Consider the following 19059-nt stretch of genomic DNA (forward strand, 5'->3'; position numbering starts at 1 on the left):
AATAGAATGCATGGTAGAGGCAGTTTATGCACTCACCAACACATTTTTGCGCTGTTCTGATGTCCAGAAGTTCTTTCCGGTCATAGGAAACAATGGCAGAAACCTTATTTTCAAAAGAAGTTACAATCAGTGCAAAAAAACACAAAATAACAGAATTGGTCAGGAGCCCTTAAAAAGGCTGCTATCCATTGCAGCATCACTCCCGTTCCCTCCTGTCCAAGCGCTGGGGACAAGGCCACTATCCTGTGCTCATAGCCAGGAAGTACAGGAGATAAATGGTGAGGGAGGTGTAAACTCCTCTAAGAGTGTCAAGACATTCCTCAATAAACCGGTGAGGTTTCAATCAAATGTATTTATAAAGCTGTTTTTATATCAGCAGACGTCACAAAGTGCTTATACAGAAACCTAGAATAAAACCCCAAAAAGAACATGTAAAGCAGATGTAGAAGCACAGTGGCTAGGAAAAACTCCATAGAAAGGCAGGAACCAAGGAAGAAAAGAGGAACCAGGCTCTGAGGGTTGGCCAGTCCTCTTCTGGCTGTGCCGGGTGGAGATTATAAGAGTACATGGCCATTTAAGCCAGATCGTTCTTCAATATGTTCATAGATGACCATCAGGGTCAAATAATAATCACAGTGGTTGTAGAGGGTGTAACAGGGCAGTACCTCAGGAGTAAATGTCAGTTGGTTTTTCATAGCCATTCAGAGATTGAGACAGCAGGTGCGTTAGAGAGGGAGAGAGAGGGTCGAAAACAGCAGGTCCGGAACAAGGTAACACGTCTGGTGAACAATTTAGGGTTCCATAGCAAAAGGGCAAAGCAGCAGACCAGGTGGACTGGGGACCGGGCCTGGAGTCGTCAGGCCAGGTAGTCCTGAGGCATGGTCCTAGGGCTCAGGTCCTCTGAGAGAGAAGAGAGATACGAGAGAATTAGAAGGAGCATTCTTAAGTTCACACAGTACTCCAGATAAGACAGGAGATTTACACCAAATCGGACAGACTGACTCTAGCCCCCCGGCACATAGACTATTGCAGCATAGATACTGGAAACTGAGACAGGGGTTAGTCGGGGACACTGGCACCGTCCTACAATACCCCTGGACAAAGCACAGCCCCCACACTGCTAGAAGGATATCAACAGACCACCGACTTACTACCCTGAGACAAGGTGGAATATAGCCCACGAAGATCTCCCCCAGCTGGAAGGTTTGGAGGCCATTTTCATGAATGTGTTGAGAAATACAGGATAAAAAAAACTTGAGTGTCTCCATTGATCATACGTCCTGTCAGTTCTGTGCAGACTCAGGACAACTGAGTTTTGGAGAAATACGCATATTCAAAGAGGAGTCCGTAAAGATGCTGCTCTAAGAATGGACCATTATTCTCATACTAGATACCTCTGTTCCATGTGATGCTGCTGCCCCAGCACTGCGATAAAAAGAGGAGAGAGGAGTCTGACTCTTCTATTGTTGAGGGGATCCAGGAACATCCACCATCCTCAGCATCCTCGTGTCACAATGCTGTTGGCAATGCTGATTCCTTTGCCGAAACCCAGAGAGCAGTGGAGGAACCATCCAAGGCAGGTGATAAGTCCAACCTCAATAAACTGGTAAGGTTATATTTATATATATGGGTAAAGATGTATTTAATTTGAACTAAAGGTAATATAAGGAACCTCTGTTTCATGTGATGTTGCTGCTTTAAGAAGTCTGCCTCTATTGTTGAAGAGGTGCAGGAGAAGTCTGCCTCTATTGTTGAAGAGGTGCAGGAGAAGTCTGCCTCTATTGTTGAAGAGGTGCAGGAGAAGTCTGCCTCTATTGTTGAAGAGGTGCAGGAGAAGTCTGCCTCTATTGTTGAAGAGGTGCAGTAGAAGTCTGTCTTTATTGTTGAAGAGGTGCAGGAGAAGTCTGTCTTTATTGTTGAAGAGGTGCAGGAGAAGTCTGTCTTTATTGTTGAAGAGGTGCAGGAGAAGTCTGTCTTTATTGTTGAAGAGGTGCAGGAGAAGTCTATCTTTATTGTTGAAGAGGTGCAGGAGAAGTCTGTCTTTATTGTTGAAGAGGTGCAGGAGAAGTCTATCTTTATTGTTGAAGAGGTGCAGGAGAAGTATGTCTTTATTATTGAAGAGGGGCAGGAGAAGTCTGTCTCTATTGTGGAGGAGGTGCAGGAGAAGTCTGTCTCTATTGTGGAGGAGGTGCAGGAGAAGTCTGCCTCTATTGTGGAGGAGGTGCAGGAGAAGTCTGTCTCTATTGTGGAGGAGGTGCAGTAGAAGTCTGTCTCTATTGTTGAGGAGGTGCAGGAGAAGTCTGTCTCTATTGTGGAGGAGGTGCAGGAGTAGTCTGTCTCTATTGTGGAGGAGGTGCAGGAGAAGTCTGTCTCTATTGTGGAGGAGGTGCAGTAGAAATCTGTCTCTATTGTTGAGGAGGTGCAGGAGAAGTCTGTCTCTACTGTGGAGGAGGTGCAGGAGAAGTCTGTCTCTATTGTGGAGGAGGTGCAGGAGAAGTCTGTCTCTATTGTGGAGGAGGTGCAGTAGAAATCTGTCTCTATTGTTGAGGAGGTGCAGGAGAAGTCTGTCTCTATTGTGGAGGAGGTGCAGGAGAAGTCTGTCTCTATTGTGGGGGAGGTGCAGGAGAAGTCTGTCTCTATTGTGGAGGAGGCGCAGGAGAAGTCTGTCTCTATTGTGGAGGAGGCGCAGGAGAAGTCTGCCTCTATTGTTAAAGTCCAGGAGAAATATACCGCCTTCTTTGACTCAGTCAACCACAGTGTGGAGAACATGTCCAATAAGGGAGGCGACAAGAGCCCCGGTTCCTTCCATCCCGCAGGACACTGGTAATAATCACCATGCTGTTCTTAGTGTGAGTAAAGAGGATCTTAGAATGGCCACATACATGAGATACAGGATGAGATACAGTTAGAGCAGTCTGCCTCCTCTATCACCAAGGAGGCCCACAAGCAGTCTGCCTTTATCATTGAGGAGGCAGAGGAGCAGTTTTCCACCATTGCTGAGCAGATCCAAAAGCAACCTGCCTCCTCAGCATCATCCTTTCACAATACTGATGGCAATGCTGCCTCTTCTGTCCAAAGTCAGAAAGCAGAGGGAAGTGACAAGTCTTCCCTCAATAAACAGGTAACATTTAATCTACTACACTTACAGTGGGTGGACAAACATTAATTAAATGTGGCCCGTACAAATATTTGATGTTTCATGTGATGTTGCTGCCTCAGTTGTCTGATGAGGAGTCTCTTCAGAGTATTCCTATGGGCATCCAGGAGCAGCCAACTAGTGTGATCTTAGTGTGAGTAAAGATCCAACAAGACAGGCCCCAGCTGCCACATTAATGCTAGATACCTTTGTTTCATGTGATGTTGCTACATCAGGAATCTAATGAGAAGTCTGTCCCTGTCATTGAGGCCCAGAAGCTGTCTGCCTCCTCGAGGAGCAGTCGTCCTCTTCCACCTTCTCTGACTTCTTTGCTTCAACCAGGTACAGTGTGAAGAACAGGCCCATGACAAGGCCACCCATTCCCTTCCATCCCTCAGGACACGGGTGATAATCATTTTTATATGACTATTTTAATGTGAGTAAAGATGCTCAAAGAGTGGCCACATACTGATACTAAAATATCTATGTTTCATCTGGTGCTGCTGCCCCAGGAATAAATGCAGAGAAAGGAATCTACCTCTATCATTAAGGAGACGCGTGAGAAGTCTGCCTCATCTATTGCTAACACGGTCCAGGAACAGCCTGCCCCCTACACACTCTGTCTTTACCAGCTCAAAAAAAGTATGCTGAGGAAGGGAACAAGTCATCTAGGTCCCTTGCACATCCATCCCATGGGGAGGATTCCGAGATGGCTGCACTGAGAGAGGCTCTGAAGAAAAGGGGGGCAGCTAGCTGTTCTACAGGCATCACTGGACAAGGAGCATTGCACAAGCATGAAGCTTCAAATAGCTTCAGACCTCAAGATGGAGCAGAGCAAGATCAAGAAGCAAGATGAGAAGCTGGAGCTGAGCGCAGGAACAGAGTAATCTCTTGCCTTCTCTTATGCTGAAGGCTGACCAACTGGCCTCTGAACTGGCAGAGGAACACGGCAGGAGCCAGAAGCTAAAGTTAGACGTCGAGGCTGCCCTCTATGAGCAGCAATAACCTCTGGAAGAGTGTTTCCATCTGAGGCAGGCCATGGTGATAGAGATACTTAATCTGCAGATAAAGCTCAAAGTGAACAGTTAAATGAGAGAGCCGAAAGAGAGAGAGAGCCGAGAGAGAGAGATCTTTGAAAAGCGAGATCAGAGCTCCCAAGTGCAGGACCTGAGGGTTAAAGTGAAGGCCTTCCTGGAGGTCAATGCAGAAATGAGTCTGAGCGCTGTCAGAATGACAGAGGAAAAGATCAGGACACAGAAACTCCAGGCTGACCTGGAGGCTTACCTCGAGGCTGCCCTCTCCAAGCATTAGATTGAGCTGGAGGAGCGTCAAGAGACCAAAGCTATCTGCAGTGACTTGGAGGAAGCTGTGGCCTCAGAGATGGTCAAGGCTGAGAAATTCCGTTAATTTTGCAAAGAGCAAGCAAGAACAGAGTGACCTAGCTTCCAGCCTGCAGGCCGAGAGCAGTCGCTGCCACCGCCTATTTGTGGAAGGTGAGGCCATGGTCAAGGAGCTGAAGTCAGCTTTGGACACAGTGAAGGTCCACAGTGCTCAGCTGAGTGAGAGGCTGCAGACAGAAAGCTCAGCATGTGAGGCTCAGAAGTCGCTGCACCAAGCCCTGATGTTGCAGCACCAAGCCCTGATGTTGCAGCACCAAATCATCAGAACCAACCACTGGAAGTTCATCACCAGGCGCTAGAGGGGGAGCTTCAGGAGCTCCTCTCAGATCATCACAACCTCCTCGCTGAATACCAGGAGTTCATGTCTGAACATAAAACCATGGTCTCTGAACATGAAACCCTCCTAGCACAGCCTGCAGTCTAAGCTCCAGGACGTTGGGTTAGACTACCAGGGCCTCCAGACCAAGCTCCATTCTCTGACAAGTGAGTACCGAGTCATGTAGACAAAGAGCAAGGCCTTAAAGTCGCCTTGAAGTGCAAGAGCCTCTACTCTGACCACCATTTTCTGATATTGGTACACAAGGCTGTCATCTCACAGCAGCAGCCACTCCGGTCAGAGCTTCAGGAGCTGCACCATAAGCTGCAGTGGCAGCAGCAGCACTGCAGAGTAGCTGCAGCCCTATCCGAGGACTAGCATAACCTGGACAAAGTGCTGCAGATGATGCATGACCAGCTGACAGCTGACAGAGTGCTGGGCTAAATGCAGAACAGTGAAATTGGAAATTGTTATTAAGTTGTGGTAAACAGTTTGGTTTACTTTGTACAAATGTTATTTTACTTATGCACTGAATTTACTGATACAATTATGCAATTGCTGCTGCTAGTCAATTCCTGAGGATTTTCACAACTAGGCATAATTTTCTAGCAGAACGTTCTTTTGAATTCAGTAGTAAGGTTTGCATTTCAAGTGCAGTTATTTATTGGACCAGCAGGTGCCCCTTTTGAGCTGTGTTTTGATAAACCTGCTTTGAGACAGCAAACTTCTGTAACATTTGGCCCCTGTCATAAATACACATGTTCCTTTTTGATTATATACAGCACCAGTCAACATTTTGGACACACCTACTCATTCAAGGGTTTTTCTTTATTTTTACTGATTTCTACATTGTGTAATAATGGTGAAGACATCAAAGCTATGAAATAACACATATGGAATCTGTCACTCCCTGATCTGTTTCACCTGTCTTTGTGATTGTCTCCACCTCCCTCCAGGTGTCGCCCATCTTCCCCATTATCCCTGTATATTTATACCTGTGTTCTCTGTCTGTTGCCAGTTCATCTTGTTTGTCTAGTCAACCAGCGTTTTTGGATCAGCGCCTGCTTTTCCCAGTCTCTCTTTTTATCGCCCTCCTGGTTTTGACACTTGCCTGTCCTGACTCTGCCTGCCGGATCATTCTGCCTGACCCTGCCTGCCAACCTGCACCTCTGGATTATTGACCTCTGCCTACCCTGAGCCTGCCTGTCGTCCGTTGCCCCACCTCTGGTTTACTGACCCCTGCCTGCCTTGACCTGTCTATTGCCTGCCCCTGTTGGATTATTAAACCATTGTTCATTCTACGTTGTCTGCATTTGGGTCTTACCTTCATACCTGATATAATCATGTTATAACCAAAAAAGTGTTAAACAAATCAAAATATATTCTATATTTGAGATTCTTCAAAGTAGCCACCCTTTGCTTTGATGACAGCTTTGCACACTCTTGGCATTCTCTCAACCAGCTTCACCTGGAATGATTTTCCAGCATTCTTGAAAGAGTTTCCACATATGTTGAGCACTTGTTGGCTGCTTTTCCTTCACTCTGCAGTCCAACTCATCCCAAACCATCTCAATTGGGTTGAGGCCGATGATTGTGGAGGCCAGGTCATCTGATGCAGCACTCCATCACTCTCCTTCTTGGTCAAATAGCCCTTACACATCCTGTAGGTGTGTTTTGGGTCATTGTCCTGTTGAAAAACCAATGCTAGTCCCACTAACTGCAAACCAGATGGGATGGCGTATAGCTGCAGAATGCTGTGGTAGCCATGCTGGTTAAGTGTGCCTTGAATTCTAAATAAATCAGACAATGTCACCAGCAAAGCACGCCTACACCATCACACCTCCTCCTCCATGCTTCATGGTGGGAACCACACATACGGAGATCATCCGTTCACCAACTCTGCATCTCACAAAGACACGGCGGTTGGAACCAAAAATCTCAAATGTGGACTCATCAGACCAAAGGACAGATTTCCACCGGTCTAAAGTCCATTGGTCATGTTTCTTGGCCCAAGCAAGTCTCTTCCTCTTATTGGTGTTCTTTAGTAGTGGTTTCTTTGCAGGAATTCAACCATGAAGGCCTGATTCACGCAGTCTCCTCTGAATAGTTGATGATGAGATGTGTCTGTTAATTTAACTCTGTGAAGCATTTATTTGGGCTGCAATCGGAGGTGCAGTTAACTCTAATAAACTTACCCTTTGCAGCAGAGGTAACTTCCTTTCCTGGAGCTGTCATCATGAGAGCCAGTTTCATCATAGCACTTGAAGTTTTTTTGCGACTGCACTTTTCTGGATTGACTGACCTTCATGTCTTAAAGTAATGATGGACTGTCATTTCTCTTTGCCTATTTGAGCTGATCTTGCCATAATATGGACTTGGTCTTTTACCAAATAGGGCTATCTTCTGTATACCACCCCTACCTTGTCACAACACAACGAATTGGCTCAAACACATTAAGAAGGAAAGAAATTCCACAAATTAACTTTTAACAAGGCACACCTGTTAATTTAAATGCATTCCAGGTGACTACCTCATGAAGCTGGTTGAGATAATGCCAAGAGTGTGCAAAGCTGTCATCAAGGCAAATGGTGGCTACTAAAATATATTTGGATTTGTTTAAAGAGGATGTGGTTACTACATGATTCCATATGTGTTATTTCATAGTTTTGATGTCTTCACTATTTTTCTAATTCTACAATGTAGAAAATAGTCAAATAAAGAAAAATCCTTGAATGAGTAGGTGTGTCCAAACTATTGACTGGTACTGTACATCCCAAACTCAGAACTATTTTTGAAATTGCCACAGTTCAGGAAGGTGTCCCATGTGGAAATGTAAAAATATATGGACACAAAGCTTGAGTACTCTATGCATGTGTTTTTTTGATTACAGTTTTTTTTTTTTTTATAAAAGTCTGAATAAACATTTTTTTTTTTTTTTTACAACCAAACTGTTTGGAAATGTTTGTCAGGAAGTGTACTTAGATGTTTATTATAACTTTTGTAAAGCCTACATGAATTAGAATTAGAACTATATTCATATTGTGTTGTGAAATTGTTTGGAAACAACTTCTTTGAGCTTTTATGATAACACTTTCATAAAGTACATTTCCCCCAGCTAACTGCACATTACAATACATGATCCCAGACAGAAAAGACACCTTGCTTCTTGTGGGTCTAATGTGTGATTCAAAGTTGAGTTAGTTTGGGTAGAGTATCATTCAGGCAGAGGATAGAGGAGGGTACCTTTTTAAACCACCCTTTCCCTTTGACTTGACGGATGAGTCTGATTTGTAGTCCTTGTGAGGTGTTCCTTATCCAGGGGAATGCTGAAGCCCTCCTGATGGTGAATTACTGCAGGGATAAATACTGACCTCAGGGTCAGTGTTGCAGTAATGGTCACATTTGACTAGTCCGCCATGCAGTTGTTATGGCTGTCTTTCCTTTGATATGACTTGCACACTCAACAAGTTTACAATTGCTGGACACCCAACAAACTACAATCGTTTTACACCAATCAGCCTCACGGTTTTGTACGTCATTTTAGAAAGTAATATGTTGTTGGATTTTGGCTATGTTCATAAGTGCTGTTGGGGCAGTGATGCTTGTTAGGTGATAAGTGTCAGCATAAACAGTTCTGAAAGAAGTTGCTTCCTGCCAAATAGTGAGTACTGTTGATCATGACAGGGAGGGGTACTTCCTGCATTGATACTGTACTTCAGAAGGGATTAAGTTAATAGTGCCTTGTTGTTTACAGCCAGTGTCACACATAGTCCATATATTTCCTTTGTACTGATTTGAAGCAATGGATTCAAACCATTTTCCTTTTCTCTAAAGGCCAGATTTCTGACACTTCACATATCGCTTGACATTTGGCCCCAAATAGAAAGGATTGAGCAGAGTGCACTGGTACTGTATAATTTCTCCTGTTTCTCTAATTTCTCACTGCTCCATCCAGGAAAGGGAATGTCATCAACTCGTACAGAAGAGGATGCAAGCTTTATGCCACAGGTGTTCTTTTGAACTACTCTTGAGTTCACACAACAAATTAGATATTGAGAATACAGTGGCTAGACAAGGGCATTGATTTTGGTGCCCTCAGCTATTTATAGTTGGATGTATGCTTTGTTTTTGGTCCAGGCATAACATGCACTTTTGGTCAATGTATCCAATTTCATGTTTTAATTTATAACTGATTGTTATGAGGACACCAAGGTTTGAAGACACTTCAATCAGCCTTATTCAGGGTTTCCCCTCGGGTCCTGGGGCCCCCCATGGGTACACGTTTTGGGTTTTGCCCTAGCACTACACAGCAGATTCAAATAATCAAAGCTTGATGATAACTTGGCTATTTGAATCAGCTGTGTGTTGCTAGTGCAAAAAAAACAAAATGTGCACCCAGGAGGGTGGCCCCAGGACCAAGTTTTGGAAACCCTGGCCTAGTTGGTCAGTATAAGGTTTGGTTCACTTCAGATTGAAATTAGGTTCACAGCATGACTCAGTCACAGGGAAGTATTGGGACCGCTGTGGTGGGATTGTGATATTGATAAGGTTAAATTATAGTGATATTCAGGGGTTGAATTTTACTTTTGAATTGGTGCAATTTAGCCCACAATCTGATGCAATCTGATCTAAGTTCTCACTTATATTACTTGCATCCCATTCCCAGTCTCTCTCAATAAGTCTGCACTGAGATACTGTTCCAAGATCTGCATGTCCCCAATGACATGATCTGGAGAAGTATTGGTATTGGTCAGGACTCATTGAAAGAGAGTGGAGACATCATATAGCACATTCATAAGTCTGGTATGTCCCACATTGCTATGCACCAGTGTTGTTGTTGTAGTACTGACTTTCGAGCTGCTCATTATTGTTTTGTGGAGATTTCAAACTAAAGCAATGACTTGTCATGTGCCATGATGACAATAAGAAATATTTACAGATCAATAACCGTTTTCAATGACTATCTATTGGCCTATGCTTTAAAAAAAATAATCTGATAGTTACTGCTTATATATATTTATGACAAAACAGCAGTGTGGTGTAGACTGTGATGGCAGCTATAGTATTCAAAACTAGATGGGGGGGCTAAACACTGCGATGACGAGACAGAGGATGCAACTGAAAACGGTGGACTTTTTACATGTATGATATGATCAGTGGTCCTAATGTATGCTGACTCGGTTGCCCCTTGTGTGACCACATGATAGTGAAGTGACGCCTTGTTCCATGTGTGAGAGCAGCTCATTATTTGGCAACCGGTCAGAGTGGCAGCGGGCAGGGCTGAAGAGGGGATCCCCGGGATTTATTCTTTTTGTACATCGAATTACGGGTGTAAATTGTCTGTCAAAACAAGTGAAAAGCAAAAGGGACACCTCTTCTCCGTAAGTTAAAATATAATTTCAGTTGATGGGTAAAAGTAATATTGATTTTTTTATTTAATTAAGTCGACAACTTGAAGTTTTTTTTTTCTAGTCGTTAGCTATCATAGCTACCTAGCTTACTGCTGAGTGAGTGCTAGGTAATGGTTTGTGTGTGCCTCGCTAGCTGTAATTAGCTAGCCACACACACCTACCTAGCGACTGCCAAGAACACACCGCCTCAAAAGTCAAAGAATGCATGTAAACTTGTACCGGTTGATGTTTAAAAAGTCGGAGACAAGTATTTTCTTCACAACATCCATCCAAGCAGTCTAAAAACTAACATTTTAGTTTCGACTCTCACACATCGATTGTTTGTGACCGAATCCGGAGTGTCTGTCTCTGTCTGCAAGTGTCCGAGGCCGGGAGTTCGTTAGCTAGCCAGCCAGGAGAGTGGATTTGGTGTCCGAATTTGGTCAATCCCTATGGTCATTGGGTCAATATCACCACTTGCTGTTTTAACATACGAATTATTCTACATTGTAATAAGAGATTTAACCCATACGATCTCAGGACGTCTTCAATTTTCATCACCGTATGAATCCAATGCAGTTATGCTAACTCGATAGCTTGCTAGCCCACGACCTGGCTATATGTTACTACGTTAGCTAGTCAGTTGGACTGTGGGAGACAGGTTGTTGTTACTGAGCGACGAAAAAAAGTTTTGGGTTTTTACTTTAACACTAAATAACAAATGACATTAAATAATAGTATATGTTAGTTGCAGCACACTGAAGAAGCCGGCATTCTCTCATAATCGCTTTGAGTGGTTTTTATTTTGATAGGAAATTGGAGGCGTACGTAATGGTGGACGATGGTAGTGTCCCTTAGTGTGAGACCCCACATGACTGCCATAATAAAAATACCCCATTTACCATTTTACCTAAATAGTTGTTTGGACTTTATTTCCTTTCTCCAAAAAAGTTCTGCGCAAGGCAAGCTATTTGCTCAAGTCCTGAGACAAGACTCATTGCCTGGTAGTTGTTCTAATTTGCAGCCTTTTTCGAACCTCTCATTGAGGACCACAGAACTAGCACACCTGATTTAACTCTTCAACTAATCATCAGGCCCTTGACTATTTGAATCAGGTTCAGGGCTACACCAAAATGCCTAAGGTGCATAACGATGGAGGAATTCAGATATGATGTCATTGTTTTAGCACTACCACAGAGTTGTTAAACTACTGCGTGCAACATGGTTCAATATGCAAATAAATTACTTTATTGAAGTCTTGGAAGTATAATTGGGATCAAGTTAACTGCTAATGCAGATACAAAAAAAGAGTAATAGCGAACACTCTATAATATGGCAAATTTAGCGAATGAGGCATGCAAGTACATGGGGGTCGTCATCTTTATTCTTGTCCGCCATTGTGAAATGTCTGGGTGTCCCAGAGGAGAGGTTTGAAAAAGGCTGGTCTAAGGTATTTATGTATATTATGCCAATGTATTACATTGCACTCCATGGCCTTGTGGACATTTTTGAAAGTGCTCTTTTTTTCCAGATGTAATTGCCTCTGTGGGGGTCAATAGCCTCCAGATTAGGTACCATAGCAGTGCACATTCCCCCTCCTGCCAAGCGGCCTCCATGGAGACTGGGCACCCTTGGCTAGTGGCGGGAGACATGTCACTTTGCATCTTGTGACGGGCCATAGAGCTGCCCGAGAAGCGGTGTCCCTTGTGAAAAACCCTTTAAAGAATGATGTGATCAGACAAGCATGACTCGGCTGACTTGACATCCACGGGTGCTGCATCAGGTTAGAACTTTAGAGCTAACTACTAGACTAGACCACATTGAGAAAGAAAAGTTTAAACGAGTAAAGGTTAGATTTGGACTCTTAGTTTTTTTTTCTACCCCTCCATCTACACAGTCCTCAGCTTTTCGAACTCCTGGATTTAAGATAAGCTTTTCAAAATGGAATTTAGGTATTGTGGCTCATTAGCCGATTTCTTTACAGACATCATTAGAGAAATTAAGCTGCATTGAACTTGTTTAGAGGATTGGATTGCACTACAGGCCTCTACCAATGCCTCAAATGGGGGATGACTTTCACTTTCATTACAAGTCAGTGTGTCTGTCTGCCAGAATTCAGTGTTACCACAAAGTAACTGAATGTCTGTTTCAGTGTGAATTGTTTTGTGGTGACTTTCTGAAGGGACTTTGTCTCATTGCTGTCAGTTGAGCCACCAGATTGGCTTACCTTTTCCCATGAGATTGATGAGCTATGGACACTATCGACCTTGTTATGTCATTTAACCTCCTTGGGTCTGGGGGGGGGGGGCTGGTATGGGCCTAGTATGTTCATCTGTTGTTTAGAAATGTTACAGAATGCATGGGATAGAAACATTTTGTGTTTAGTGCTAAGTTAGCATCCATTTCAGCACCACAGTTGACAGAGAGCAGAGAGCAAGCTGGATGTCTGATTTCACAGCGAGATGTCAGCCGCTCTTCAGCTGATGAATGAAAGGCGATTCTCAGATAGAAAAGTGTCTCTGTGTGATAATAAAATGTTCAGCTCTGCATCGGTCTCTTCTAATGCTCCTCAATTTAGAGTTCATTTAGAAGCCTACTGCACTCTATGGAGGGGTGAATATTGTTTCCATCCATCCACATGTCTGGCTGATGTATTGTCATAGCACAACAGGGAACCTTCAAGGACTACAGTGAGCGTTGGAACAGAGTGATTGTTGAACAGGTCGGGCTGTGGTCATCTTGAGCGATGAGGTTATAAGGGACAGAGAGATGAATATGGAATGGCAGCCGGTCAGATGAGATGGCGCCTAGCGGGCTGGTGTCCTCTCTCTGTTGATATTGCTGGCCAGGGAATTGTACGGCGTCGCAGAGTGGTAAACAGGAAACGCAGGAAGGCGACACGTGGCCCGAGTCAACCAGTCAGAGGCTTCAGTTTCCCTGAGACCAGCTTCCTGACACTAGGGAGGATGGGTTCAGATTAATGTTCTATTACTCGGCTATACAGGGCCAGTGCAGGCATTCAAATCAGGATGTGTAGTACAAGGTAGAGCCAGCCTAAAGATACACATGCTCATATTATCTTCAGAAGACACTTCATTAACAAATTTAGTGTGCATGTCACGACTCGAGCTCCAGGGAGTGGAGCAAATGCCAAAATGTCCCTATGATATCTCACATGATGTGGCGCTTTTCAATAATTGATAAAATATTAATTTTTCATCTCTGTTACATCATTTTCCAGAGGGGAACACGTCAGGTTGTCTCTTTTCAGATCCGTCCTGTGGTGATAATGTTGTGTACATTTCTAGGGCATGTCTTGGTGTCATCTTCAGTGTGTGAGGAGTACAGATCCTGTCCATCCACATGTTTTCCTTTGTACTACTAAGAGTATACGTACCACAGTATGAGTCATAATACCCATAAAACCTAGTGGTTAAACAAGGAAATGGTTCTAATCTTTTCCCACCATTCATTTTTCCCATAGGGGATTTTAGAAACACTTGTTTCTTGTAGGCTTACCCTGGCGTGAAGTTTTGATAACTGTGTAAATCTCTTTTGGACAAGGTGACGTATCAATTACTGAACCTCCATTCCACCTCGCAAAGTTTGCATTTCCTTCTCATTTAACTTCTCTTAGTATTTGCCATACTGGACTTCGCTGCTGTTTTTCCAAGTTAAGGATATTGAGATGAGCAAGATGCAACACTCCCCCTTCAACTCGCAACAACAAAGACTAAATATCGGTTCTGCATCTATGACAACGGGCAGTTTCATCTCGCTATTAGCATTTGAGGTTTGGTCCAACAAATGTGCCACGTGCATAAAAATAAACATTTTTTATATAAGGAATTGGCAACTCATTGTCAAATAAGCATCTTATCCAGCTAGGCCACTTGATTTCAACATCTAAACAAAGTGAACAGGCTATGTTGTTCCAACAGTTGGGGATGGACAGGAGGGTGGATTAATAAGTTCTTCCTTGTTATCAAGCAAATATATCCACTAAATATAAAGATTAGGTGGCTACTCACTGGCACGTGGGTTTGTGCTTGAGAGATTTTTTGAGACCTGTGTTAATGTTCTATAATGCTTCTACCAGAAGTTGGTCATTATAAGGGCATGTGTATTGTGCATGGTTACATTTGTAACCTAAAGGGCATTTTCATAGACATATTTATTGTAACAAAGCAGGTTAAACAATTCTGATAAAATAATTCAATTATTAGTGGGTCTTATGGTTGTGGAAGGCTTATTTAGCCTAGGTATAATTTTACAAACCCTGATTTTTATTTGATTATTCCTGACAGTTTACATTTTTTATTTTTTATTTCACATTTATTTAACCAGGTAGGCTAGTTGAGAACAAGTGCCCATTTACAACAATTTATTGAGTTGTGAAATGCAGTGTATTGACCTTTAGTTGTGCAACAAAGTTTATTTCGAGAAAACACAATGTATGTGTGAGTAAATTAGAAAGATAATTTTGTTGGCCATATCGCCAGCCCTAGTTGGACTTCATGTTGACTCAACTGTGTGTGGATGTCAAGTTGACCAATTCCTCATGTCAGGACCAGAACAGCTCTAGCACTTGAGAAATGCTGTGTTTGTGCTGGATTCCACCTTCATCTGGTAATCCAGAACAGATTAGGACTTTGGTGATCAGGTGAGTATAGATGTGAACTCTGAGCAATGACCCTTAGTATCAGGAAGAAGTGAGTACTCCACTTCTGGTGCGTCTCAACAGTATATTCCTCTCCTCGACGACTCTGCACTGGTTTGACAGGTGAAAGCAGCAGGACAGATTTCTACCAAGGAATTGCTTTCACTTGACCTATTATTTCAGATCAGGGAGGAAAGGAGGTTAGGAGAGAAAAGTAGTTTATTGAAATGCCCCCTTTGGCTGTTGATGACTGAGTTGTATACTTAGTGGAGGCCATCATCTCCAACATGGCTGCTCATTCATAGCCCAGGGGTCAACGGGCAGCTAGCTCAATTCAAGCATGGTTCCTCATTGTTGCCTTATTGTGAATTCACAAATGAGAGGCTCCTGTCTTTCAACATGGAGCTGTAAAGCTGGTCAGACATTAGGGGTCGGTGCTGGTATTCCATAGGGGATTCGCCACCTGTTAACCAGGTAGGTAGGCCATAGGGGCTCTTGAATAATTATGGAGTATCTTGTCTACTAATGTGCTATATATTTTATTGAGTTGTGACTTTTTATGAGAACCAAATTACTTTCCTGTCTGCCAACAGTTATCCTTGTGTCCTATTTTCACATGAATAATGCGTGGAGTTGTTTTTGCGACATCATACATATCGTCAAACTCCTGAAAACTGTTTCAAAATATGATCACACATACTTCTCAGGAATGCCTCGAAACATTGCCAATCATTTTCCGACTGGGTATATTAAGAGTCGTGGATGAAGAAGTGAGGGCTATGACATTGCTACATTATTCCAGTTATTCTAACAATAGCGCCCACTGTCTGTTTTAACTGGCCAGCTCTGACATGGCAACTCTGGAACTCGGTGCGGCAGCCACACGTATACAGCATCAAGGCACTCATCCAGGAGGGGTACCAAGCATCCAGATGCCCTGCTGGCTGCCTGTGTCGCAAGCATGCCAGCTAGATGTTTGCTGAGCTGACGTTACACTAGTGGAGGTGCTGACTGCTCATCATCTAGCACACCTATAGTGTGTTTGACCGTCACCGCTTCAGAGGGTGTTTAATTAAACATGGCTGCCTGCGTCAACGCTCAGGAGTGGGCTTCCAGGTAGATAATAGTACTGGAGGTCAGATACTGGTTTTGTTGGTAGCTGTTGATTTGGCACAAAATGAGTGTATTGTCTTTTGTTTGTTGGGATCCCCTCTATCTGTTCAGTGCTGTGGGAGAGATTGTCTGCTCAGATTTGGGTGTTTTTCTATGGCCACAAGTCCCCACCCCAACAGGCCATTTCCAACAAAAGTAATCTGGTATGACTAGGCAATTTCTGTGTCCGTATGGCTGTCTAGATTTTTGGGAGATCACTTGTAGGATATTCAGTGCAGATCAAGAAGCCCCTTTCACCAGGAACACGTGTGGTTTGAAGGTTAAACTCATTATTTGGAAGTTCATCTCAAGCAGCCTTGTTTAGTTACATTTTTATGCGTTGTGGCAATATACATTACCCTTGTTGGGGATTCCTTCAAGGTTTGATGTGAGATCAATGTTACTAAATAACTTGTTTGTCAGACTTAACAAATACGTGGAACTTTTGTCGAGTTCCCCTATGGAGTGATTTGAATTCCATGATTTAGAATTTGTCTTTGGATTTTGAATTTGAATAACATATTTGTTTATTTGTAATGCACAAATTGAATAATTTAATAAATTGAATGGACATTGCATATTTTAAAATTCAATTTAATTGAATATTCAATATTGATATATTCAGTTTCAATATCGTAGATATTGCATTCATTGTCTGTATCAAGTTTACAAAATATAATTTCAAGTTGATCAAAATGTAATATATTCAACTTCCCCAACGCATTCAGATTCAGTTTCGGTTATCTAAATTCAGTTTCAAAACCAGAGACAACATTCTAGTACTTTGCCAGCCAGGAAAGGTAGAGGAGAAAAGATGGAAGCTTCTGGCTATTTCTGAAGCCAATGTTGCCTGTTGAATTGATTTTCTTTCTACAAATTTGCCTCTAGCGTTTGAACCGTTTTCGCTATAAGCTATTATGACCCCATTCCTGAAAGCTAAGAGACTGGCGCATGGACATGCCTTCTGCTGCCCTCTGATGATCACAGGCTGTGACGGACACGTAAGAAGGGAGTGTCACCAAAAAAACAACAATTTGGCCACAATAAGATTATAGTTGAATAGCCCTTCTAAGGATAACCGTTCCAATCCATATTTAATCTTGCTCTTGTAACTGACTGGGATTGAATCCGGTCTCTTGCATGTCACAAAATTGTGTTAGCCCATATAGCTAAAGCCTATAGGGATAAGTTAATGTAAAGGACTGCTTACTTGAAGGGTGCTACTTCCCCCTGATTCAACTCATTCGGATACTCAAATTTAGGACACGTTGGACACTGCCTCAAACACACGTGACCACCCTCCTGAAGCATTCCAACCCATCGTAGTATTTAAAATGGCCTTCTTCAATTGCGCAAGGGGAAAGCAACACTTCAGGCTGAGGAGTGAGTTACCCAGATCCCCATCTGCTACACTAATACAATTCTTCAAGATCCAGCAATGTTACTCATCAAAATAGTGTGGTTTGGTTTGCTTATGTGATGAACAAACTTGCCTGAGACGTGTTAGTTTCAAGTCTCCAGAAATGGGTAGTCATTATAATGGTAATGTGACTGACTGGGTTGACTGTGTTAGCCTGCTGAGCTAAAACCTAGGCATTGCTCCTGTGACTTGGATGGGTCTCCTCAAGGAGGAGGTCAAAGGGGGGTGAAGTGTAACACCGGAGGTTTGGTGACTACGCTTGTGTGATGAGTGACTTTTCTGAGATCCTTCTGCCACAGAAAGTGGTGGTGTTTTGCAGTAGGCCTGGTTTCGAGTACAGTCAGTTATATTGGTGCCGTGATCTCTGAGTATGAGGTCAAAGGCGGGTGAAATGTAAACGAGGGGGTTCAACAAACTACACATTTAAAAAAATAAAAAATAAACTTTTTTTTTTTTTTTTGAAGAGTAACCTAACTGGAGACTTGTTAGCCCACTTAGCTGAAGCCCACAGGAAACTAACACATTCTTGTGACATGCAGTAGACCTTGTTCGAACCAAGTCAGTCACAAGAGCAAGATTTAAATAGGGAGTGGATAAGCTATCCTTAGAAGAGCCATGACGGGGCTATTAAATTATATTCTTATGAGAGCCAAATTGTGGTATTTGTTACTCTCAGTTCTAACATATACTGCTCGGCCTGTGAGCATTATAGAGGGGAAGCCCAAACGGCTCAAATCTAATTTTACTTGTCCCATGCGCTGAATAAACAGGTGTAGAACTTAACGTGAAATGCTTACAAGCCCTAAACCAACAATGCAGTTCAAGAAAGTTAAGAAAAGATTTACTAAATGTAAAAACAAAAACAATAAATGTACATAACTAATAACAAGGCTATAAAAAATAAATAACGAGGCTATATACAGGTACCGAGAACAATGTGTGGGGGTACAGGTTAGTTGAGGTAATTTGTAAAGTGACTATGCATAGATAATAAACAGCGAGTAGCAGCAGTGTAAAAACAAAGGAGGGAGCCGGGGGGGGGGGTTCAATGTAAATAGTCCGGGTGGCCGTTTTGATTAGTTGTTCAGCAGTCTTATGGCTTGGGGGTAGAACCTGTTCAGGAACCTTTTGGTCCTAGACTAGGTGCTCCGGTACCGCTTTCGGTGCGGTAGCAGAGAGAACAGTCTATGACATGGGTGACTGGAGTCTCTGACAAGTTTGTGGGTCTTCCTCTGACACCACCTAGTATATAGGTCCTGGATGTCAGGAAGCTTGGCCCCAGTGATGTACTGGGCCGTTCACACTACCCTCTGTAGTGCCTTACGGGCAGATGCCGAGCAGTTGCCATACCAGGCGGTGATGTAACCGGTCAGGATGCTCTCTGGTGCGGCTGTGGAACCTTTTGAGGATTTCGGGACCCGTGCCAAATCTTTTCAGTCTCCTGAGGGGGAAAGGTGTTGTCGTGCCCTCTTCACAACTGTCTTGGTGTGTTTGGACCATGGTAGCTTGTTGGTGATGTGGACACCAAGGAACTTGAATCTCTCGACCCGCTCCACTACAGCCCCGTCGATGTTAATGGGGGCTT

General features: G+C 43.2%; 1 protein-coding gene across 6 annotated transcripts in view; it reads left to right on the forward strand.

The window, feature by feature from the left end:
- Positions 1 to 9993: 9993 nt before the first annotated feature.
- The window catches only part of LOC115108275 (transcriptional repressor p66-alpha-like), a 32512-nt gene continuing 23446 nt past the window's right edge, over positions 9994 to 19059 (forward strand). For 4 of the 6 annotated variants that reach the window (XM_029632419.2, XM_029632420.2, XM_029632421.2 and 1 more), the window contains exon 1: positions 9994 to 10233. The gene's annotated coding sequence lies outside the window, so the exon portion shown is untranslated. The remainder of the gene's footprint in view (positions 10234 to 19059) is intronic. The other 2 variants (XM_029632417.2, XM_029632418.2) reach the window with 1 other exon arrangement.

Source organism: Oncorhynchus nerka, linkage group LG24 (genome assembly GCF_034236695.1).
Source record: "Oncorhynchus nerka isolate Pitt River linkage group LG24, Oner_Uvic_2.0, whole genome shotgun sequence".
In the NCBI taxonomy this organism is placed as follows: domain Eukaryota; kingdom Metazoa; phylum Chordata; class Actinopteri; order Salmoniformes; family Salmonidae; genus Oncorhynchus; species Oncorhynchus nerka.